Consider the following 25671-nt stretch of genomic DNA (forward strand, 5'->3'; position numbering starts at 1 on the left):
CCGGCTCAACTCGCCCCATATATCTATAAGCTCATTAGGATGCTTACTAAATTTGCTGAGTTAGTCGGGGTCGAGATCACACTCCGGCATCTGATGCATTTCTTCGCCCCTAGTTTTTATAGGGGCAATATTGAACATTCGCCATCGAGGAGGCAAATGCCCGGTGGTGAAGATGGACGACAAGGCAAATCGACAGTTCTGGCACAACTTCTTCTTTGTCAGAACTGAAGACATGGTGGCCAACGCGTACGGCTTCCCTGAGACTTGGAACTACACTCGTGAGTGTCTATTCTTCTTTTGTTAAAACATTTGATCTGTGTGCTTTAGTCATAGGCCCTGAAATTTTATCCCTTCTTTGTGCAGCCAAGACTACGCCCCTCCTTTGGTCGGGGACATTTCTGACTGGGTTGGCCAGATTCTGCCTCATATCGTGGGAATTCGTGAGTGGCCGAGCTTTTTCAAGAAGTTCGGGCCTGCTCTTTCCTTGGCCAGTGAGTTTATCTATATATGTTTTTGATGTTTTGGCCTCATGGTCGCCTACTTATTGTAGTTTGCTCTTGGTGGTGATGATTACCTTGCTATGATTTATTTATTTTCATCCCGAGGATCTTCGAGGAGGCCGAGGGCTCCTCCTCCTGCGTTTCATAAGAGGAAGGCTGCCTCCTCTTCGGCGTCTATTCCCGCTGTGACCGCGACTAGACTGCATGATCATCTGCTTTTATTCCTTCCTCAACCATGGCCAGGTCTGCTCGATCGTCGGCCCCATCTAATGATGCCTCAGCGTCTGTTTCTTCTCAACCTGTGGATATCCTGACTGCAGAGCTTCCGGCTTCCCCTTTGTACCGTCTAGTGGACAAAGAGGAGGAGGAGTCACCGAGCGGAGGAAATTTGGTCCCCTGTAAGAGAAGATTGGTGGACTTTGGTGATGGGGTCGCTCGGGTTGCGGATTCAGCAAGGGATGATTTTGTCATCCGTGAGACGGAGACCATAATACTTGAGGACGACGCCGAACTGGCATCTCATGTTCCGATATCGGCGGAGGCCGTTGGGAAAATACCTCTTCCTTTTGCGGTGATAGGAGCCGAACGGCTGGCTGCTATGACTTCTGATCTCGATGCTGACGAGATGATGATGATGGAGGAGGGATTTACCCAGCTGGAGGTGAGACTGGAGGGGTCTACGCGGACTATTGCGATCCCTATGGATCGGGATTTATTAAAAGATACTGAGAACGTGGTTAATGCCCTCGGTCCCCTTTGTTCTGACATGGAGAGTCGAACTCTCCATGAGCTAAAAGATGCTACCTTATTGAGGAACATAGCCGGCCTCGCTCTCAGGGTAAGTTTTTCGATGCTTCTGTTCGTTATGCTCAACATTTAGGCTTTGTTCTTACTCTGTCTGTTTTCTTTTTCTTTCATTTTCAGACCGTGATCTTGGAAATTGAAAGTGCCTGAAGAGAGGAGCGACGTAAGGCTATTTTTATAAAGTTGCAGCGAAAATACTGCGAGTACCGTGGCAAGCACCGGGAAATTTATAGGCGGTTTGGTGAGATTTCCAAGCTCTTCGAGATGTACTGAAGGAGAAGGATGACGAACTGGTGAGGGTCAACGAAAAGTGCAGCGTCCTCGAGGAGACGCTCAGAAATCAAGAGGAAGAGCTTGATGTTAGCAGGGAGGTCGAAGCCTAGTGCGGAGACCTCTAAGCCCAGGTAAATTATCTGCGCGCCCAACTTGAGGAGTGGCAATTCAGAGCGGATTCTCTAAGAGGCGAGGTCGTCGAGAAGGCATAGGACCTTGAGAAAGATGAGTTTGCTCGGTCGGGGGCTTTGAGGAAGGTGGAAGCTTGGAGGTAGTGATCTGTATTCTTCGTTCTGAGCAACAAAATGACTTGGAGATGGCTAGGCTTAAAGAAGAGTGGCTTGATAAGAGGATTGGGGAGTTGGAGAAAGACAACTCCCTCCTTCAGGACTAGGTGGCCGCCTTAGAGGCCGAGAAGTCTCAAATGCTTGCGCAACCATCATCTTCTCACACTTCAAATTTCCCAAACGTTCCCCGGGGCCTATACGAGAAATGGATTCACGCTGAGGCCCAACTGGACGTGTTCCGAGATTTGCATGTGGCGGGATCTGTTCCTGGGGACTCCCTTGAAGATGCTCGTGTTAAGGCTCGTGAAGCTCGAATTGCTTGTGGATATGACCCTATTACGCTGGAGACCGGTAACGATGAGAGAGACGCGGATGTGGATCAGATAGAAGAGGACGCCTGGTATGAGGACACGTACCCTGAGGGCGGTTGTGATGGTGAGGGGGCAGCTGGTCAAGCCGGTGGCACTGATGGTCCTGGTGGCGACCAATAGTTTTTCTTTTTCCTTCATTTATTTTGCTATAAATTTGTGCATTTTTTGTAGGCGTCTTTATAAGCCGTTGTAAAAATATTCTAAGTATGAAATGCCGACTTTGTTACTCGTACTTGACTCTTTTTCTTTGGTTCTCACTTGTATGCTTTTTGATTTTCTTAGCCGTAATCATTTATCTTGAATAAGATTGAACACATCCTAAGTTTAATTACGGTCGAGGATCATTAGTTTGAATGGGGTCAAACCAAAACCTATGTTTGATTATGGCCGAGGGCCAGTAGCTATTAATTCGAACGAGGTCGAACATGTCCTATATTTAATTATGGCCGAGAGCATGTTAGGTATTAATTCGAACAAGGTCGAATATAACCTATGTTTAGTTATGGCCGAGGGCCAGTTAGGTGTTAATTCGAACGAGGTCGAATATAACCTATGTTTAGTTATGGTCGAGGGCCAGTTAGGTGTTAATTCGAGCGAAGTCGAATATAACCTATGTTTAGTTATGGCCGAGGGCTAGTTAGGTATTAATTCGAGTAAGGTCGAATATAACCTATGTTGAGTTATGGCCGAGGGCCAGTTAGGTGTTAATTCGAGCGAGGTCGAATATAACCTATGTTGAGTTATGGCCGAGGGCCAGTTAGGTGTTAATTCGTGCGAGGTCGAACATAACCTATGTTTAGAAAGATATGCCTCTAGGTGAGGCATTTATCGACATTGTGAACTTTAAGGCAATGTTGCCTTGGTTGTATATCCGGAGAAATAGAAATAAACTTCATGCATTTGTGCTTTGTTCATACATTTGGAGAAATTTACATCTTTTTTTCGGGCGTTGGCTGGCGTTCCAGCCCCAGTCCCAGTTTATCTAGTCCCGTCATTGGTCGACCTGGAGAAGTCTTGAGAGGTTGAGTAATGAACTAGTCGTCCTGTGCCTCCGTTTGTGTGCACTTCAACCTGAAGTGTCCCTATCGTCGCCTCATTAAAAGCCTCTTTGAGAAAACCCAATTGGGACAAAACTCAAGTGAGGGGAAAAAGAGTATGATTTAGGGAACGTTTTATCCCTTAAAAGTTGAAGTACTTGCGGTAAGTAATATTCCAGTTGTTTGGTAGTAGCTTTCCCTCTATTGTTTCTAGTTGGATTGACCCTTTGTTTGCTGTTGCTGTGATTTTGTACGGGCCATCCCAATTTGCTCCCAATTTACCTTCCCGTGAGTCTTTGCTTGCTTGTGTTTTAGCTTTAAGCACGTAGTCCCCGACTTTGAGTGTCCAGACCTTTGCCTTTTTGTTATAATAGCGTTCTGCTTGTTGTTTTTGGGCGATCATCCTTACGTAGGCCATATCTCTTCATTCTTCAACTCCGTCGAGCTCCTGCCTTCTGCTTTCATCTTTCCTTGGTCTACTCTCGTTGGAGTATCTTAGACTGAGCTCCCCGACTTTGACCGGTATTACTGCATCAGTCCCATAAATTAATGAGTAAGGTGTCTCTTATGTGCTTGTCTTCTTCTTTGTTCGGTAAGCCCAAAGTACTTCTGGTAATATTTTCGGCCACAGCCCTTTAGCGTCTTTATGTTTTTTCTTCATGATGTTCAGTATCGACTTGTTGGAGGACTCCGCTTGTCCGTTACCCGCAGGATGAAATGGCGTTGAGAGTATTCTTTTGATATGCCATTTTTCAAAAACATTAGCGACCTTCTTTCCTGTAAATTGGGGACCGTTGTCGCAGTTGATCTCTTTGGGGAGGCCGAATCGGCATATGATGTTTTTCCATATGAAGGCGATCACTTCATGTTCACGTATTTGGGCGAATGTTTCTGCTTCTACCCATTTAGAGAAATAGTCAGTCAAAACCAAAAGGAATCATATGTTACCTCGTCCTGCCTGGAGGGGGCCTACGATGTGCATTCCCCATTTGATTAACGACCAAGGAGAAGTGACTGAGTGGAGGTGTTCTCCTGCTTGGTGAATCATTGGGGCCTACTTTTGGCATTGCTCGCATTTTTTCACGAAATCCGCGACCTTTTTTTCATTGTGGGCCAGTAATACCCTGCTCGTATTAGGCATCTGATCAAAGCCTGATTGTCATAATGAGCTCTGCAATGGCATTCATGGACCTCTTCAAGAATGTGCCGCGTCTGATTTGGGCCCAAGCATTTCGCCAGAGGGCCGCCGTACATTCTCTTATACAGGTCGTTGTGGATGATGCTATACCTGGCTGCTTGCATTCTCAGTTTCTTGGCTTCTTTTTTATCACTTGGGAGTACTCTATCCTGCAAATATATGATAATACGGTTGCGCCAGTCCCAAGTCAGGTTTATGGTTCTTACCTCGATTAGGTCTAGCGATGAGTTAAGAAGGTGGATTACACTTCTGTCTCCGGTTGCAATGTTTTTGCTGGTTGTGGCTAATTTGGCGAGGCCGTCTGCCTCGATATTCTGTGTTCGGGGGACTTGACCGAGTTGGCATTCGTCGAACTCGGGAAGCAGCTTGCAGATTTTGGTCTGGTACTTTTGTAACTTTTGTTCCTTGATTTAGAAAGTTTATGTGACTTGGTTGACAACGAGTTGAGAATCACAGCGTAGTCTTAGCCGTTTCGCCCTGTATTTGAGTGTTAGTTTTAGCCCTGCAATTACGGCCTCATACTCAGTCTCATTGTTAGTTATGTCTGGGCACCTTATGGACTGGCGAATCACTTCGCTGGTTGGGACTTCGAGTACGAGTCCCAGTCCGGACCCTGACGCATTGGACGCACCGTCAGTGTATAGGACCTAGAGGTCTTGTGTTTGGGGAGAAGTGTGGACGACTTCTTTTTCGACTTCGGGCATTATTTTTGCACTGAAGTCGGCGACAAAGTCTGCAAGGACTTGTGACTATATCGTTGTTTATGGTTGATATGTGATATCGTACTCACTCAGTTCGATGGCCCATTTGGCCAACCTGCCCTATAGCTTGGGTTTATGCCAAATGCTTCTTAGGGGGAAAGTCAAGATGACCGAGATGGGGTGGCATTGGAAATATGGTCTAAGCTTTCATGAAGCTACGACTAAGGCCATAGCCAGTTTTTCGAGGTGAGGGTATCTCGTCTCGATGTCGACTAGTATTTAATAATGTAATAGATGGGAGACTGTGTACCTTCATTTTCTCAGACCAGGACTGTGCTCATAACTACTTCGGATACGGCAAGGTAGACGAGGAGACGTTCCCCCGGCTCTAGTTTTGAAAGTAATGGTAGCGATGATAAATATGCTTTTAATTCCTTCAGGGCTTTGATGCACTCAGAAGTCCATTGGAGGCCGTTATCCTTCTTGAGTACGTTAAAGTATCTGTGACTCTTATCCGATGATCGCGAAATGAATCTTGAAAGGGTGGTGATACGACCAGTTAAGCTCTGAACCTATTTTTTTGTGGTTAGGTGTTCTGTTATTCCTTCGATGGCTCTAATTTGATCAGGGTTGACCTCGATTCCTCGCTGCGATATCGGGAAACCTAGGAATTTTCCCGAGGCCATGCCGAATGCACACTTTTCGGGATTCAGTTTCATTTTGTACCTTCTGAGTATGTCGAAGGTTTCTCTTAGGTGGTCGATGTGATCCCCTTTCCTTTTGGACTTGACCAGCATGTTGTCTATATAGACTTTCATCGTTTTGGCGAGTTGGTCTTTGAACATCCTCGCCACTAACCTTTGGTAAGTTGGCCCTGCGTTTTTCAACCCGAAGGGCATGACCCTGTAGCAGTACGTCCCCTGATGGGTGATGAAAGTGGTTTTCTTCTGGTCCTCTTCTTCCATAAGGAATTGATTATAGCCCGAGTAGGCATCCAAGAAGCTCAGTAGTTCGTGCCCGGCCATTGCGTCGATGAGTTGGTCGATATGGGGTAACGGAAATGAATCTTTGGGGCATGCTTTGTTCGAATCTGTAAAGTCTATGCACATCCTCCATTTCCCATTCTTCTTTTTCACCATGACTACGTTGTCGACCTATTGGGGGGTATTTTGACTCCTTGACAGAGCCGTTTTCTAATAGTTTTTTCACCTCTTAGCGTACTGCATCATTAATTGTGGAGTTGAACTTACGCCTAACCTGCCTCACCGGGGGATGAAATGGATCGACGTTCATCTTGTGTGTGGTGATTTCTTTCGAGATACCTGGCATATCTGCATGGCTAAAATCAAACAAGTCCGCGTTAGCAGTAAAGAATTGATAAAATTTACCTGGTTCCTGAAGCTTGCAGCCGATGTAAGCTTTCTTGATGTGGTCTTCTACGGTCGATCCCGCAGCTTCGACCGTATCGGGGTCTCTGATGACGTTTTCGCTATCATCGTGAATCGACCTCGACCCTATTGATTGCTATGCTTCTTTTTCTTTGCCCTTCGTTTGTTGAGTGATAGTGCAGGGTAGAGCGATGCGGTAGTATTCCCGAGATATGCGTTGTTCCCCTTGTATACTGAATATACCCATGGATTTGGGAATTTGATGACTTGGTACAAGCTGGAGAGAATGGCTCTCATGGTGTGTATCCATGGTCGCCCTATTATGGCGTTGTATGTTGTCTCCTGGTCCATGATATTGTGAGCACCTAATTTTTTACCGTGCTTGAATATTTCTCGCTCCCATCTTCCCAGGCGTGTCCCCACTCCACTTTCATTTTTCCCCCATGTTTGTCCCCCATGCTTCCCCCCCCCCCCCACTTTGCTCCCTACTCCACTCTCCATTGTTCCTCACTCCTTGTCCCTCATGCTTGTCCCCCCCACACTTTGCTTCCTACTTCACTCTCCATTGTTCCCCACTCCTTGTCCCCCATGTTTGTCTCTTATCACAAACCCCATACCCCATTTTCAGCTATAAAACACACACATAACACACAAAAAAGAGGGAGCTCAATCCTTTTCTTCCTCTAACAACAAGCATGAAAAATTCCAGCAATTGAACCAACAAAAACACCTCCTAACCAGCTCTTAAAATCAGTCCAAATCCACCCAAAAACGCAGCTGAAACGCACTGCTTTCTTACTCAAAATCCAATCCAAAAACAGTCCATAAACCAGCTCTGTTTCCAAATCAAAACCCCAGCTCTTAAAATCAGTTCAAAACAGAAGCTAAAAAGCCACAAAATCTGCTCAAAAAGCATCAAAAACAGCCCCAAAATGAGCTGAAAACCTCCACCAAATAGCTCCAAAAACAGTCTCGAAACACCCCAGAAATAGCCTTGTCTCCGTCATATTTATACCATCTCCAACCAGCTCCTTTTCCTCTAACAAACAACTGCAAAACTGTCTTGAAACCAGTCCCAAACCCAGCCAAAAACGACCCTCATTACTGTTTCCAAAACGACACCACAGGTTCCTAAAAAACGACACGAAGACGTACATGTCGTAACTGAGGTTCCTTCGGCTTCCGTCGCTCGTGGTTTGCTTTTAAGGTACAATGAAAGCATTGTTGTTGTGCTCATTTTCAACTGCTGTAGATCTCATTTAGCGAATAAATATTGAAGGTCTACTTTCTATTTTTGTTTTGTGTTGGAGATATAAAAATTTATGTTTCGTTCATTTTTTTTTAGACAAACTATGAATGCATCTTGATTTTTCTTGAGTGCATTGACTGTTGGATACTTTGTTATTCTTCATTTCATTGCCTACTGTGTTAGCATTGAACTTGCTTCAGTTGTTTCCTTTTTTTTGCTTAAGATCTTTATTGGTAGTTTGGACCTCGGTCTAATGGGCTGGATTACAAAATGGACTATTAGCTAAGATATTTGGGCCATAGGGTGGTAAGAACTTGGTTATTTAGAGTTTAAATGGGGCATAGATATATGTAAGAACTGTATGGTATAAGACTTGAGTCATGTGAAAATTAAATGAAGAGAATGTCAATTTTGTTAGATCAAACGACTTAGTAATAGATGTAAAAAATCATTTCGATAACTCCACATCCATAAACAATTGTCCTTGCAATAATCGCTAGTTTAGAAAATAATTCTTATAAACACTCGTAGTTTGCTTTTAGGCACGTTAATAATAAAATATCGTGACTATGGATACGATTTTCGTGGCATAGTCATGATACATAATCCTCAATTCGAGTGCGCATTTCATGCGACTTGACCATAACTTCAAATAATTAAAAAAAAACACAGTTTATCCAAAATAATTCCATATTTTAATAAATAAAATCGGACATAGGTAAAATGTGAAAATCAATAAAACACAGTTTATCCAAAATTTATTCAAGCCAAATTTTAGTCAATAAAGCGACCGTGCTAGAACCACGGGACTCGGGGAATGCCTTACACCTTCTCCCCGGTTAACAGAATTTCTTACCCGGACTTTATTTTCGCAGACCAATAATAAAGGAATCAAATCTTTCTTTGACTAGGGATTCAAATAAAAGGTGACCTGGAACACCGGCGAAAAATTAATTCCAAGTGGCGACTCTGTAAATAAAATAATCCCTATTTCAAAAATTGTCACTTTAATTGGAAAAACTCTTTAAACCACAATCCAAACACATTATCATTTTGGGGGGGCATAAAAGGGGTGTGACAGCTCTGGCGACTCTGCTGGGGAATCTCAAGAATTCGAGCTTGTATATTGACTTTGTTTGGCTTTATTAATTTTTGTATATATTGTGATTTATTTGGGCCTAATGTGTTACTTGTCCACTTTTTTCCGTTTTGATATTTTTGAACTGTACATATAAATTGTATCCTCTCGCACCCCTCTGAGTCTTCTTATAGTTAGTTATGTTGTGTTTGCCTACCAGCATCACAAAATTTCTATCTTGAGATAAAGTCAGTTAGCCTACCAGCTTCTGGTGAAGGATTTAGTCACACATGCTTACGCGGGAGAGCCGTTAGCTAGCCAGTGTTGTTCTACTTCTGGTGACGCTTGACGCTCCTCGGCTCGGGTTGTCCGCCCAGATAAGTCAGGTCTAGATACTATCTCCTTTAGAATTTAGAAACTTAGAAGAACAAGCCACAAGCAATGAATATGAATATCCCCAGTAGTCTACGCTTTATTTGCATCATATGCATTTGACTTAGCAGCGTTCGACACAAGGGCCGAGTTCTGTTTTAGGATAGGTACCTTGTTGAGACCATTATGTCATGTTATGTGCTACTTGTTGCATTATTTGGGAGGCTGGCATGTCGACCGACCTTAGCATAAATCAGTTGAACAAATATAGAAAAAATGATGTGGTCTAGTGCATACGGTTTTTAAAGATTAATTTTTCAAAAAAATCAAAAAAAAACATAGTTGATCCACCGAACTACGCGGGTCTGATTCTCACCGGATGTGAGATACGTAGGCAAAGCTCATCGGTTTCGGCCCCCAATTTTTAAAAAATCCAAAAAGATATTTTCCTTTAATTACTTCTTTAGAAGATTCCTTTTTTTTTTTAGACCAAAAATCCAAAAATATTTTCTTCCTTTTATTTTTTTAAAAAGTCTTTCACCCAAAATCCAAAAAAAAAAAAATATTTTCTTTCTTTTGAATTTTTTTTTAAAAAAAATTAAATTCAAAAATAATTTTTTTTTCTACTTTAGAAGTTTTTCTTTCACCAATTCCAAAAAAAAAATCGAAAAAAAAAATTTAAAAATATTTTCTTTGCTAGGAAATTTTGTCGGATTAATTGTATATAAAAAAGAGTTAGTTTATCTATTTTATTTCTGATCCACCGAACTACACGGGTCTGATTCTCACCGGAAAAAAAAAACCAAAAATATTTTCTTTCTTTTTAGAAGTCTTTCATTTGAAAAAAAAAATCAAAATCCAAAAATATGTTTTTTCCTTCTTTAGAAGTCTTTCTGCCAAAAAATCCAAAAACAAAAATAATCAAAATCCAAAAAAAAAAAAATTCTTTCTCCTTTAAGAATTCTTCTTTTCAAACATTCAAAAAGAAAAAAAGAGCTAGCTTATGTACTTTGTTCCCGGTATTCCTGAACTACGTAATGATCTGATTCATGCGGCGTCATGATACGTAGGCAATCCCCATCGGATTCGATCATAGCCATAAACAAATTGAGTAAAAAAAAAAATCGAAAAAACATTGAGTGAAAAAGAAGAAGAGAAAGAGTGACAAAAAATAACAGAGAAAAACGAAGAGCGAAAAATAACAAAAAGAGAAAAAAATCAAGATATGAAAAAAAAAATCAAAAAAAAAAAGAAGAAGAGAGAGAGCCTCCCGAGATGGATTACCCCTGTTGGTGAATCATACTCGATCTTGTTCCAAAAGCTAGTCAGGCTAGGTCTACTGTGGCCAGTAGCCCCGAACCGGCCAAACCCTGAGTCCCATTCGCACCAGGCTAATGCTAGATGTGAATACCACTCTGGAACAGTCAGACATGATACAGAAGACTGTTAGACTCTTAAGAGAGCAGTGGAAGACCTCATCAATGTCAAGGAAATAGTGCTTAGGAATGAAGAGGCCCCTAATATGATGAACAATTCTCTGCCTACTCACACCAATGGGCCAGTAATCGGAATGATCTATGAAGATGAGAAATTTGATCTGGCATTGAAGGCCATTACAGTCATTGCCGAGACAGAAGAGAAACCTAAAAACGGGCGCTAAACCTGAAATTTTCATAAGGGAGTCTCGGTAGCCGGTCTTGCTATCTTTTCTGCGTCCGAATTATTTCAGGATCTATTCCTAATATTTTACTTCACTGCTTTGCTTTCTGATGTAAACCCTTCTATCTTAAAAACTTTTTTAAAAAAATCAAATAAAATTAATATTTCATTATCGGGGAATGTTTCTTTTCTTAATCTTGTCACTTTTCTTATTCTCTTTTTACTTCTGTTAATGCAGATTTTAATGACATGACATGCTTGCGGACTTCATGCCCAGATCCTAAAACGTTGTCAGACCCCAAAATAATAGATCAAGAAACAAAATATTTTGAAGACAAGGCTTGTAAGAAAATAAATAGAAAATTGGAATGAAGTTTAGGTTCCCTCTCTTCGGATCATTGTTGAAGCCGGGATTGAGGATAAAGATTGGGTCAAGAACCAATTGAAATAATTGACACTGATGGATGAAAAATGATTGGCCGCAATTTTCCACGGGCAGTTGTGCCAACAAAGAATAGTCCGTGTCTACAACAAGAAAGTGCGGCCCTATAAATTTAAAATAGGACAACTCATTCTGAGACGTATCCTCCCAACTCATGAAGAAGCTAAAGGAAAATTGGCTCTAAATTGGAAAGGTACATACATTGTAATGAGAATACTACAAAAGAGAGCGTTGTACTTGGGAAGCAACGAAGAAAGTGTCCCTGAAACAACCGTCAACGCGGATGCAGTCAAAAGGTACTATGTTTGATCCTCTATATAGCATTAATGTTCTCTGATTGGGATGATGAAGGCTTTCATTCTCGCTATCCAAACACCTGAGAGGTTCCAAAGTTGTAATTCAATCCAAATCCTTTTTACTCAAATCCTTTTCAAGTCCTTCCGATCAATCAACGAGAATGTTCAAGAATTGGAGGATATAATCACTTGGATCTGATGCCACCAAAATGAGAGAAATAAAATGAGAGAGTCTTATTGGTGAAAACCTTCACGGGCACCATAGGGCGATGACGAGCAAAGTAAATAAAAATGAGAGAGTCTTGTTAGTGAAAACCCGCAAAGGTCACTATAAGGCGATGGTGAGAAGAGAATTGAGAGAGTTTAGCTGGTGAAAACCCGCAAAGGGCACTACTGATCGAAAAGAGGATCTTCAGAGCCATTGGTATTGATAATCCTAGGCAAGTTTACTAGGTTTCGAGGCAAAAGTTGTGATGAATTTCTAAGAGTCGGACGGTTTACACAGATCATACATCAAGTCCAAAAGACATGTCATGTTCATTGAAGTCCGCATATACTCCAGATAAGTCATTCTTTCCTTCCCCGAAAGGGATACTTCTTGTCTAAATTCATTGTCCATTCCATTGTTTGTTTTTCTTCGAATCCATTTTGGTCTAACTCTGTTCCAAAACTAAGGCAAAGAAGGGATAGCAAGACTGATTTACAGGGCTTTCGTTTGATACAAGCTAATATGCAAAAAAGGCACTCAGACTCGGCAGCGAAATCAAGTCGACCCCGACTGGCCATGGCGGCTGATGCTTAGAAATCAAAAACTCTTGTAAAGAGGAAATCAAATTAAAAGTGCCTACAAGGCAAAATGAAGTTGAATAGGTTAAGTTCCAAGTGGCTAACCGTTTTGGCAAAGATTGAAAAGCTAAAGGTTCCCCAATTCTCAGAAATTGAAAGTTTCGGAGGAAAGAAGTCGAAAGTGAAATTCCACAAAGGCAAAACAAAGTTGAAAAGGTTAAGTCCCATGCGACCAACCGTCATGTAAAAGTTTGAAAAGTCAAAGGCTCTCTGGGGCCAGACATGCTAGTGGTATTCAGGAAACATTTAGCGGCAGGTTGAAATCATCATCAAAAGAAGATGGGCACAAAGCCAAGCTTCCAAAGACATCAGGGCCACAAACTGACCACTATTTTCAAAACTCACAATTTTTCTTTATTTGTAGCATGAACAAAACAGTGAAGAATGGTGATTTCTAAAGGACGAATGTCACCAAAGGTAAGTTTCCTCAAAATCTCCACTTTCCTTTATTTTTAGCATGCCTAACTATTGTTCATACCTCTCATTTTCGTAGCTTAACCCAGGTAGAACCTTTTCGCCTAGGGGATTCAGCACATAGTTTCGGGTAGAAGCACTCTTCGCCCAGGCTGTTTTTTATTGCTTAACCCAGGTAGAACATTTTCACCTAGGGGGATCCAGCTAATATTTCCGGGTAGAAGTACTTTTCGCCCAGGCTGTTTTACGTAGCATAACCCAGGTAGAACCTTTTCGCCTAGGGAGATTCAGCTCATAGTTCCGGGTAGAAGCACTCTTCGCCCAGGCTATTTTTTGTTGCTTAACCCAGGTAGAACATTTTCGCCTAGGGGGATCCAGCTAATATTTCCGGGTAGAATTACTTTTCACCCAGGTTGTTTTACGTAACTTAACCCGGATAGAACTTTTTCGCCTAGGGGGATCCAGCTCATAGTTCCGGGTAGAAGTACTATTCGCTAAGGTTGCTTTTCGTAGCTTAATCGAGGTAGAACATTTTCGCCAAGGGGGATCCAGCTCATAGTTCCGGGTAGAAGTACTTTTTGCCCAGGCTGTCTTTCGTAGCTTAACCCAGGTAGAACATTTTCGCCTAGGGGGATCCAGCTTATAGTCCGGGTAGAAGTACTCTTCGCCCAGGTTATTTTTCGTAGCTTAACCCAGGCAGAACCATTTCGTCTAGGGGGATCCAGCTCATATTTGCGGGTAGAAGTACTTTTCGCTCAGGTTTTTAATCATAGCTTAACCCAGGTAGAATATTTTCGCCTAGGGGGATCCAGCTCATAGTTTCCGGGTAGAAGTACTATTCGCCCAGGATTATTTTTCGTAGATTAACCCAGGTAGAACCTTTTCGCCTAGGGGGATCCAGCTCATAGTTTCCGGGTAGAAATACTATTCGCCCAGGATTGGTTTTTGTAGCTTAACCCAGGTAGAACCTTTTCACCTAGGGGTATCCAGCTCATAGTTCCGGGTAGAAGTACTCTTTGCTCAGGATGTTTTACGTAGCTTAACCCAGGTAGAACATTTTCCACCTAGGGGGATCCAACTCACGGTTCCGGGTAGAAGTACTCTTCGCCCAGGTTATTTTTCATATCTTAACCTAGGTAAAACATTTTTGCCTAGGGGGGATCCAACTCATAGTTCTGGGTAGAAGTACTCTTTGCTCAGGTTGTCTTACGTAGTTTAACCCAGGTAGAACCTTGTCACCTAGGGGGATCCAGCTTTTAGTTCCGGGTAGAAGTACTCTTTGCTCAGGATGTTTTACGTAGCTTAACCCAGGTAGTACATTTTCCACCTAGAGGGATCCAGCTCACGGTTACGGGTAGAAGTACTCTTCGCCCAGGTTATTTTTCGTAGCTTAACCTAGGTAAAACATTTTTGCCTAGGGGGATCCAGCTCATAGTTCTGGGTAGAAGTACTCTTCACTCAGGTTGTCTTACGTAGCTTAACCCAGGTAGAACCTTGTCACCTAGGGGGATCCAGCTCATAGTTCTGGGTAGAAGTACTTTTCACTCAGGTTGTTTTACGTAGCTTAACCGAGGTAGAACCATTTTGCCTAGGGCGATCCAGCTCATAGTTTCGGGTAGAAGTACTTTTTGCTCAGGCTGTTTTACATAGCTTAACCTAGGTAGAACCTTTTTCGCCTAGGGGGATCCAGCTCATAGTTCCGAGTAGAAGTACTTTTCGCCCAGGTTTACTTTTCGTAGTTTAACCCGGGTAGAAACTTGTCACCTAGGGGGATACAACTCATAGTACCGGGTAGAAGTACTTTTCACTCAGGTTGTTTTACGTAGCTTAACCGAGGTAGAACCATTTTGCCTAGGGCGATCCAGCTCATAGTTTCGGGTAGAAGTACTTTTCGCTCAGGCTGTTTTACGTAACTTAACCCAGGTGGAACCTTTTTCGCCTAGGGGGATCCAGCTCATAGTTCCGAGTAGAAGTACTCTTCGCCCAGGTTTGATTTTCGCAATTTAACCCGGGTCAAAACTTTTCGCCTAGGGGGATACAACTCATATTCCGAGTAGAAGTACTCTTCGCCCAGGTTTGCTTTTCGTAGTTTAACCCAGGTAGACCCTTTTCACCCCGGGGATTCAGCATTTTTTCAGTAATACAGGGCGCCAACCCCTGGTTACATTATCCTTTTCAGTAATACAGGGCGCCAACCCCTGGTTACATTATCCTTTTCAGCAATACAGGGCGCCAACCCCTGGTTACATTTCCTTTTCAGTAATACAGGGCACCAACCCCTGATTACCGTTCCTTTTCAGTAATACAGGGCGCCAACCCCTGGTTATATTTCTTTTTCAGTAATACAGGGCGTCATCCCCTGATTACATTTCCTTACCAGTATAGGGTACACCAATCCCTGATCTCCTTACCAGTATAGGGTACACCAATCCCTTGTTGTGTCATCCAACATAGGATACTTCATTCCCTAGTTGATTTGAGCTTAAATGCATGGTACACCACTCCCTGATATCATTGCCAATATAGGGTATCCCATTACCTTGCCACATTTTCCCAACATAAAGGTACACCAATACTTAGTTGAGACATTCTTTTGGGATCATGACCTTTTCAGGATACACCATTCCCATTTTTTTTATTATTGCTTTCAATAAACAAGTAGTTTAGAATTTTGTTACAATAACTCACGAAATTTTCCTAGTGAAAACTGGGGTAGAAAAATTTCGTTCGTTTGTTTGTTGTGATGTCTGAGCAAGTTTTAACTCGAAGCACAGTGTTCGAGATGAACAAAAGAAAAAGGTCTCAATCCAAAATAAAGAAAAGAAAAGGAAAAGAAAGTGAATCCAAATGCAGAAGCAGATGGAAAGGATATAGATTATTCAAGACATGACTGAAGTTACGAGCTTCACATTTCCCATTGTGCTCAGAAGAAATCGTAGAAGAATGAACTAGTACTTACAACTAGCAAGCATCAAGGTTCAGATCAGAGTTTGCATGAACAACCAGTCAAGATTCAAGATCAAGCTTCAAAAGACTTATAGATAGGAATCTTGTAACTCATAGTTGATAGGCTTGTTTAGTTTCTTTCAATTTTGATGTAATAGCAAGACCACAGACCGGAGCCTCAACGAAACCTCACTCGACTCTCCAAGTCATCATTCCATCACTTTCCTGGAACTACACGCGTCCTGATTCCCTTATAACCCGGGGATATGTAGGTTGTCCAAAACCAAGACTCGGTTGCACCCTTTTCTTTTATTTTTCTTCCTATTTTGAGTAACGATATGGTCAAAATTTAGTCACACGGCTCACTTTATTTTTGCCTGAAAACTTTTAATGTTTCCAAGCAAAGAGGGGAATGCTGTGAGCACCTAATTCTTTACCGTGCTTAAATATTTCCTACTTTCATCTTCCCAGGCGTGTCCCCACTCCACTTTTATTTGTCCCCCGTGCTTGTCCCCCCACACTTTGCTCCCTACTCCACTCTCCAGTGTTCCCCACTCCTTGTCCCCCATGCTTGTCCCCCCCACACTTTGCTCCCTACTCCACTCTCCATTGTTCCCCACTCCTTGTCCCCCGTGCTTATCTCCTATCACAAACCCCATACCCTATTTTCAGCTATAAAACACACACATAATATACACAAAAGAGGGAGCTCAATCCTTTTCTTCCTCTAACAACAAGCATGAAAAATTCCAGCAATTGAACCAACAAAAACACCTCCTAACCAGCTCTTAAAATCAGTCCAAATCCACCCAAAAATGCAGCTGAAATGCACTGCTTTCTCACTCAAAATCCAATCCAAAAACAGTACATAAACCAGCTCTATTTCCATATCAAAACCCCAGCTCTTAAAATCAGTTCAAAACAGAAGCTAAAAAGCCACAAAATCTGCTCAAAAAGCATCAAAAATAGCCCCAAAAACGAGCTGAAAAGCTCCACCAAACAGCTCCGAAAACAGTCTCAAAACACCCCAGAAATAGACTTGTCTCCGTCATAATTATACCATCTCCAACCAGCTCCTTTTCCTCTAACAAACAGCTGCAAAACTGTCTTGAAACCTGTCCCAAACCCAGCCAAAAATGACCCTCATTACTGTTTCCAAAATGACACCACAGGTTCCTAAAAAACGACACGAAGACGTACATGTCGCAACTGAGGTTCCTTCGGCTTCCGTCGCTCGTGGTTTGCTTTTAAGGTACAATGAAAGCATTGTTGTTGTGCTAATTTTCAACTGTTGTAGATCTCATTTAGCGAATAAATATTGGAGGTCTACTTTCTATTTTTGTTTTGTGTTGAAGATATAAAAATTTATGTTTCGTTCATTTTTTTTAAGATAAACTACAAATGAATCTTGATTTTTCTTGAGTGCATTGACTGTTGGATACTTTGTTATTCTTCATTTCATTGCCTACTGTGTTAGTATTGAACTTGCTTCAGTTGTTTCCTTTTTTTTGCTTAAGAGCTTTATTGGTAGTTTGGACCTAGGTCTAATGCGCTGGATTATAAAATGGACTATTAGCTAAGATATTTGGGCCATGGGGTGGTAAGAACTTGGTTATTTAGAGTTTAAATGGGGCATAGATATATGTAAGAACTGTATGGTATAAGACTTGAGTCATGTGAAAATTAAATGAAGAGAATGTCAATTTTGTTAGATCAAACGACTTAGTAATAGATGTAAAAAATCATTTCGATAACTCCACATCCATAAACTATTGTCCTTGCAATAATCGCTAGTTTAGAAAATAATTCTTATAAACACTCGTAGTTTGCTTCTAGGCATGTTAATAATAAAATATCGTGACTATGGATACGATTTCCGTGGCATAATCATGATACATAATCCTCAATTCGAGTGCGCGTTTCATGCGACTTGACCATAACTTCAAATAATAAAAAAAATTAAAATAAATAAATAAACACAGTTTATCCAAAATAATTCCATATTTTAATAAATGAAATCGGACATAGGTAAAACATGAAAATCAATAAAACACAGTTTATCCAAAATTTATTCAAGCCAAATTCTAGTCAATAAAGCGACAGTGCTAGAACCACGGGACTCGGGGAATGCCTTACACCTTCTCCTCGGTCAACAGAATTTCTTACCCGGATTTTGTTTTCGCAGACCAATAATAAAGGAGTCAAACCTTCCTTTGACTAGGGATTCAAATAAAAGGTAACTTGGAACACCGGCAAAAAATCAATTCCAAGTGGCGACTCTGTAAATAAAATAATCCCTATTTCAAAAATTGTCACTTTAATTGGAAAAACTCTTTAACCCACAATCCAAGCACATTATCGTTTTGGGGGGGCATAAAAAGGGTGTGACAGCTCTGGCGTTGTATGTTGTGTCCTAGTCCATGATATTTAATGTGGTTTCCATAGTGATGCCACCGGCCAGGACGGGGAGTGTGAACTCGCATTTTTAAAACTTGTTAGCATGATGCAGTGCGGTACTATCTTATCCTCGAGTTTCATTTGTGCAAGTACTCGAGGGTGGATAATGCACGCGCCGCTCCTATAGTCTACCATAATGTGTCTCACATCGGTATCTAAAATTCGTAAAGTGATAACAAGGGCATCATAGTGAGGGAAAACCAAAATGTTGGTATCTGACTTATCGAAGATGATACTTTCTTCGAGTTCATCATACCATTCGTGGGTGATTGACTGTTTGATCTTGTGGGTTGTGGTGATTATCACATTGTTGATGGAAGCATCGTCACCGCTGCCGATGATCATGTGGATGGTGCGGGTCAGCGAGGGTGGTTTCGGCGGTTCTTGATGTTGTTTACGGCCTCTGGAAAAGTTGATCCTTCCTCGGTCGCTCAGCAACTCTTTGAGGTGTCCATGTCATAGCATATTTATGACCTCCTATCTTAAGGTGATGCAATCCTCGGTTTTGTGCCCTCGCTCTTAGTGGAACTCGCTTAGGGCGTTCAACTTTCTGGTACACGGGTCCGACCTCATCTTTTGCGGCCACTTCACCATTGGTCCGAGCTTCTCCAAGGCGTAGACTATTTCTGTAGGTGACACATAAAGATTGTGAGCGGATAATAAATCTGCCATACCTCTTTTGTTTCGGTAAGTCCCTGTTCTTGATCGAGGTGGGACCTCTTCACGACGGGAGGAGGATGCGATGGCGGTTCAGACATATGGTAGATGTTGTTCCCTGTTGGGTCGCGGAGCTGTGAGGTCCCTTATGATATCATTTCTTCGATCTTTTCTGGATTCAGCTTGTACCGAGGTCAGTCGATGAGTCGGCCCATTGAGGTCATCCTCGTCTGCTCGGACCTCGGCACAATACGCATTGTGTATTTCATCCCAAGTAGTTGGGGGGTACTTCATAAGCCGACTTAATAACTTTCTTGTTAACCTTGAATCATTTCTACTCAGCCCGTTCTGAAAAGCTGCGACCGCCATCCCTTCTGATACATTCGGCAAGGTCATTCTTACTCGGTTGAGTCGGGCGAGGAAGTCCCTCAATCCCTCTTCCGAAGACTGTTTAATAGAAAATATGTCGTTTACTCTCGCCTCGGCCTTCTTGGCCTCAGCATTGGCCGTAACGAACTTGTCGGCCATTTCTTCGAAGGTTTCAATGGAACGCGCAGGCAGTTGTGAATACCATGTAAACACTCTTCCCGTGAGGGTCTCGCCGAATTTCTTTACCAAAATGGAGGATACTTGTTCCTTGGCGAGATCATTGCCTTTCACGACGGTGACGTAGTGAGTCACATGGTATTCGGGGTCGGTCGTGCCATCGTATATTTTCAGATAGGGCGGCATTTTAAAGGTCTTTGGTATGGCATGTGGGGCGGCGTCATCACTATACGGTTGCTCGATGAACCGACCAGAATCTCTCTTCGGCAAGAGCTTAGGGGCGCCTGGTATCTTATCGACCCTTACTTGGTGTTCTCTCATTTGGTCCCGAAGTGCTTTGTTCTCATTCTTCTTTTCCTCCATCCTTTTCAGGATGGTTGCGAGAGTGTTGTCACCTGCACTACTAACGATATTGTGAGTAATACTTGTCGTTGGAGGAGGAGGAATTTGATCATGTTGCTCGTCCGCTTGTGGTATAATACAAATCCTTTCATTTTTTGTAGTTGTGTCTCGAACGGGCTTATGGAGGACGTTGGTTAGCGTATCAGTTAGCCAAGCCTCGAGGAGCATTTTTACTGCTGGTGGTGTCTCTTTCACCACGGATGTTGAGGCTCCCTTACCAAGAGATTTTGTGATGCTACTGTGAGGAGGGGGTTATCCACCTCGCCTGGGGAGGCATTGGGCGTTGCGTCCTCGTCCACTGCTTCAGAGCTCTCATTGATGATATTCATGAGGTTGGTTGGGAGGTCACTCATTATTCTCGTTCTTTCTTCTTTGTTACCTGCCATATTAGATCTGTGCATACAAAGAAAGGGGATCTTATTCTTGCTTTCTCCCTTTTTTTTATGTTACCGATCCGTGTTAGCTATAGATCTAGAGGAAACTAAAAATTTAACTAGAAAATCCCCACAGACGGCGCCAAATTGTTTGACCAAAAAGTATAACTTTCGGTTAAAACTATTGTATTTATATAATGATGGGTTAAACCTAGTTAATGATAATATCTCTAAATGCGGGTCCTCAAAGTGTGGATAATATTGGAGAGATCTAGTGGGAGATTGACAATAACAAGCATTAAATATTCCAAAAAGTATGAGCAATAATGGAGGAGTAACTAGCAATAAATGACATTTAAGTAAATAGGAGGAATGATTCACCCAATGAAGAATGAACTAGATGATTGTTCCTCCTGACAATGATGAGTGACAGATAAATCCTAGAATGTTCGAACTATTCTCGGATCTGATGAAAAAGTATGGAATAATGCGAACAAAAATTTTGATGAAAAAGTAATGTTTGTATCTTTGCTAGAGAGAGAAAATCTTTTTCAGAAATTTGTTCTTATCCCCTGAATATTACATACCCTTTTTCCTTCTCTTTTGTTCTCTTTATATGAGACATATCCCCACTAAACTCTAATAATACATATGCTGAGAATATTTTTTAGAATATTCCCTCTATTATCCTATTCTAAAAACTAGTCGTTATGATTCTTTCTGCGGACCTCGTCATCGACCATCATAAGCATCTCGACCACAAGTTTCGTCATTTCCTGATTGACCTCGAATGATTTTTCCTCAATACTTGCTCGCCCTAAATGTTTCGTGGTAGATTTCAACCTATACACATATATATGGAGCAAATAATGGAATGTCATTTTTCACTCTTATTGTCTCCTCGGCCATCAATCTCACCACGTCATGTTATACCAACCACTCTAAACAGAGACGTAACAAAGCAAAAAATACTTTATTTACTCTTGAGATAAAAGATGAAACTTTCTCTCTTTACAATTGATCTTGTCAACCTTTCATGTAATTAGAATTTTGTCGTTCAGAATCTTCACTTCTTCATACCGTGGTAGGCTCATTTGTTCGCCCTTTTATTTGACTCTATATATAGAAACAAGACTAGATGTCCTCAACATTGAACCATGGACACCTAATCAAATCTGTTAGTCTAAGTAGACCTATTTAATTAATAGTAATGTTTATTGAATTTTGAGTTTAAGGTTTAGTATTTGTTAATCATCACTGTGGATTTTGACTCTAAACAACAATTGATCACAAGAACAATCGGCTTCGTATCACAGCACGTAATGCAAGAGTAATCAAGAATTATCCCGTTGATTCAAAATTCATCGACTTATTATAAAACGAATACTGTCAAATCTCTCTTAAACAACGATCCTCTATAGTGTGGTGGCAAAATAAGTTAACAAAAAAAATAATTTATCCATACTATCCACTAAAAATGGGTTGGATAATGAACTTATTAAAAATGGATCAAATAATAATATCCATATTATCCACTTAAAAAATTGGATACTTGATAAAAAGTCATCGAGTTTAACTTTTACATTTGCAAAGAGGGTTCCTCAAATTTGGGGGACTAAAAGTTCTCCCAAAAGTGATCACATTCAAGAAGTCATGAATATTATTCGTCGGTTAACCTATTTTTCAATCCGTATTCAATATGAGCGGGTCAGATATTTTATCCGTTTTTGTATTAACTATTTTCGACCCGCTCATATTTGACCCGGACCGCCCGTTTGCCATCCCTAATCCTCTACACAAACAAGTATTTTTCAAAACTGATTTTTCATATTACGTTATATTATATATTTTTATAACGGCATTTCGCTATAACACCAAAAATTGTCCATAAAAACGAAACCATTATATAAAAAAAAGTTGATTGTATAACCATTTCTTAAATGTTCAAGTTTTGTAATGATAACTAGCTGATCACATTATCAATTCCCTCAAAAGAAAAAGAAAAGTCACCCCACCCCAATCCCTACTCTTGGTCTAAAATATCACAAAGTGGAAAGACAGACATAAAGCAAGTTTCTTGTCTTAGGGGGAAGTCAGTCAATATGCATGGAAAAAGAAGTGATTCCATTCCATGGATAGAAGTTGGTCATTAATCAATTTCAATTTCTCTTATATGCTGTTAAAGTGTACATGAAAGAATAATAAATTAAACATCTACCAACTGAAGCAGCTGGAAAGTAATAATGAGATATAAACTTGGTTTTGTGTCGTTTCTTTTGCAATTATTTGACAATCAACAAAGAGTAAGTGGGGCAAACAGGATATTTTTATTCTTTGCCTCAATTGCTCCAAATAAACACCAGACAACCTTAGTTGGCAATCAATTTATTGTCTGACCTTTTTTAATGACTTGGACTCAATCAATAAAAATCTAGTTTTAGTGGGAATGTAAATTCACGGGGTATTATTTAATCTCAAAAAGGTTAAACATATTTTCATAGATTTATCATAGGATCACGCTTCATCTAATTTGAAATTATTGATTTGCTAGAATTTTGATATTTTTTCTATAGAATGTAAGTGTTAATCGCATTTAATTTAAGAAGAGTGACAAAAAAAACACACATACATTCAATTCACGACGAAGCTTCCTTAATTTTGATATTTTTTGGACTCATTTCATTGGAGAATATATATTCTCGAAAGATAAACTCATGTCGAACTTATTAATGTACCATTCTTTGATGAGATTTTTCATAGGTAAACTAAGATGCAGATTGAATGGCTTGTTTAATTGACACAATTACGGGAAAAATAAATTTAGGATCACAATTTGGAAACTCAAAAGGATAATCACTACTAGAAATTCGCTAAAAATCGACCAAAAAAATCAACCAAAGTTGGTCGGTTATGGCCAATTACCGACCAAAACGCAACCATTACGGTGTGGACGGTGTTTTGATCGTCGGAATGGCTTACCGACCAAAGTTGGTCGGAAATTACCGATCAACTTTGGTCGATAGCTTAAAACGACCATCTGACAAGTTTAATTACTTACCGACCAACTTTGGTCGGAAATATATTTTATTAATTTAATTTTACCGACCAAAGTTGGTCGGTTTAACTAAATTATATTTTTTTATTAATTATTAAAATTTAAAAAAACCGACCAACTTTGGTCGGTAATTGAAAATATATATTTTTTTAAAATAATTAAAATTAAACATTACCGATCAACTATGGTCGGTAATCTCAACAGTGCAGGCAAAATACCGACCAAAGTTGGTCGGTAATGTTGAATTCTGGGAATTCAATGTTCATTAACCGACCAACTTTGGTCGGTATTTTGGAATAATTTATTTTTTTATTAAAAACCGACCAACTTTGGTCGGTTTTTTTGGGTTTAATTTTAGCATAAAATGCCTGATTTGGCAGCTACACCACCTGTCAGCATACCAACACACCTAATAACAACAACAACACAACAACAACAACAACAACAATAACAACAACAGCAACAACAACAACAACAACAACAACACAACAACAACAACAGCCAAAACATTCAATAAATACTTTAAAACTAACAAATTAAAGTTCAATTGAACATAAAAACTCAAAACCAAGTTAAAACTAATTACAACTAGTTCAAAACTGGTTCTATTTGTCTAGTTCAAAGTATATAAAAGTCAAGGGGTATTTTCTACAACATCATCATCACCATCTGATGAACTTTCATTTACAAGACGATATAGAGAACAATCTTATGGAAGACGGGAAGCACGATCACGGGGAGGACGGGAGGAACGATCACGAGCAGGACGGGAGGAACGATCACATGGAGGTCAACCCTCTGGAGATAACTCACGAGATCGGGGCAACGAAAAAGCTCCACTAGATAGGAGAGTTCTGATCTAAGCTTGCATGCCAAGGAATTGAGCATCTCTAAGCCTTTCTCTTTCCTTGGCCGCTTCTAGCTCTGATGTGAGCTTTGTCACTGTCTCCCGCATAGCGGAGAGGCTCTCCCTATTAAGTTGCTCACCTTGCGAGGAAGTCCCTATTCCTCGCATTCCACACTTATAGCGATGGAAATTTTTAGTAGGAAGCCCGTATACTTTCCCCCATTTTGGACCGCCAACAGACTCCAACCATATTCTTTCAGCATCCTCGTCCGAAGGTTGGGTTGCCTCGCCCGATTCACCAGCTGGATGACTACGGATGAATTCCTCCACGTTACTTTGGTAGCGACCCTATATTATTTTAAATTAAATCAGTATTTCAAAATTTTTATAAAAGTAAATTATAATACTTAAAGAAAATTGAAAGCTTACATATGCAGTCGAGGCCCGGTCCTCGACCCACCTATCTCGATCCCCCTCTTTCTTCTTCTTCACAATATGTGTCTTCTTGAATAGCTCATCATGACTCATTGGACGCCCATACTTCTTTTCCTGAAAATAAATTAATTTAGTTAATAAACAGAATAGACATACTTAGAAAAGTAAAATAATTTAAGCAATTACGTACCAATCTTCTTTTTATTGTCCCTAGGCTGATCGCACCTCCAGTGTGCAAGGAGCCTCCCTTCTCGGATGCGCGACCTTTCTTTCCTTTTTTGCTCCTCTCTAAGAACTCTGCGGTAAGCCATTGCCTTTGCAAATCATTCCACAAATTCTCAAGTAAACCAGCCAGGCCTCTTATTCTACTTTCTAGCATCCGAGAAAGCATCCGCCAATCTCTTGCGAGCTTTATGATGAAAATTTGTAGCCACTTTCGCGCTATAGCGGTCTTCCCATACACACTTGCTCTGTATCTTATACCTTAAATTGATTGAAAATTTGCTCCTTCAGTGAGAATGGGCAATCGGTCCAAGTCGCATAAGGGCCATCATAAAGCTTTCTGATGGCATTGGTGATTATTCTCGTAGTCTTATTACCCGGCCTGAACCTGCAATTTAATAATAAAAACACATTAATATCTTAGTAAAAATGTTACAAATCAATAGACGCAAAAATAATGAATAACACTTACCCATCACCCTCAGGGACTATGATGATCCTGCCATATCGATCATAATGCACTACCTCGTCATCACCATCCGAAGCATGTGTATCAGAGGCATGTGAAGACGGTGTAGGCGGGTCAGAGCTACTGCCTCGCAGGCGAAGGCCTGCAATAGATGGAGTCGATGATGAAGATGGTTGCGATCCCTGTGACTGCGACATAGCTGGATGCGACCCAAGTAGATGTGTTACCAATGGCTGTGATCTGAGTGGTTGTGACCCGAGTGGCTGTGACCCGAGTGGATGTGACATGGATGGATGCAATCCATGTGGCTGTGATATGTAGGGATGTGATCCATGTGGATGTGATG

The sequence above is a fragment of the Nicotiana tomentosiformis genome, chromosome 4, assembly GCF_000390325.3.
Source record: "Nicotiana tomentosiformis chromosome 4, ASM39032v3, whole genome shotgun sequence".
Lineage (NCBI taxonomy): Eukaryota > Viridiplantae > Streptophyta > Magnoliopsida > Solanales > Solanaceae > Nicotiana > Nicotiana tomentosiformis.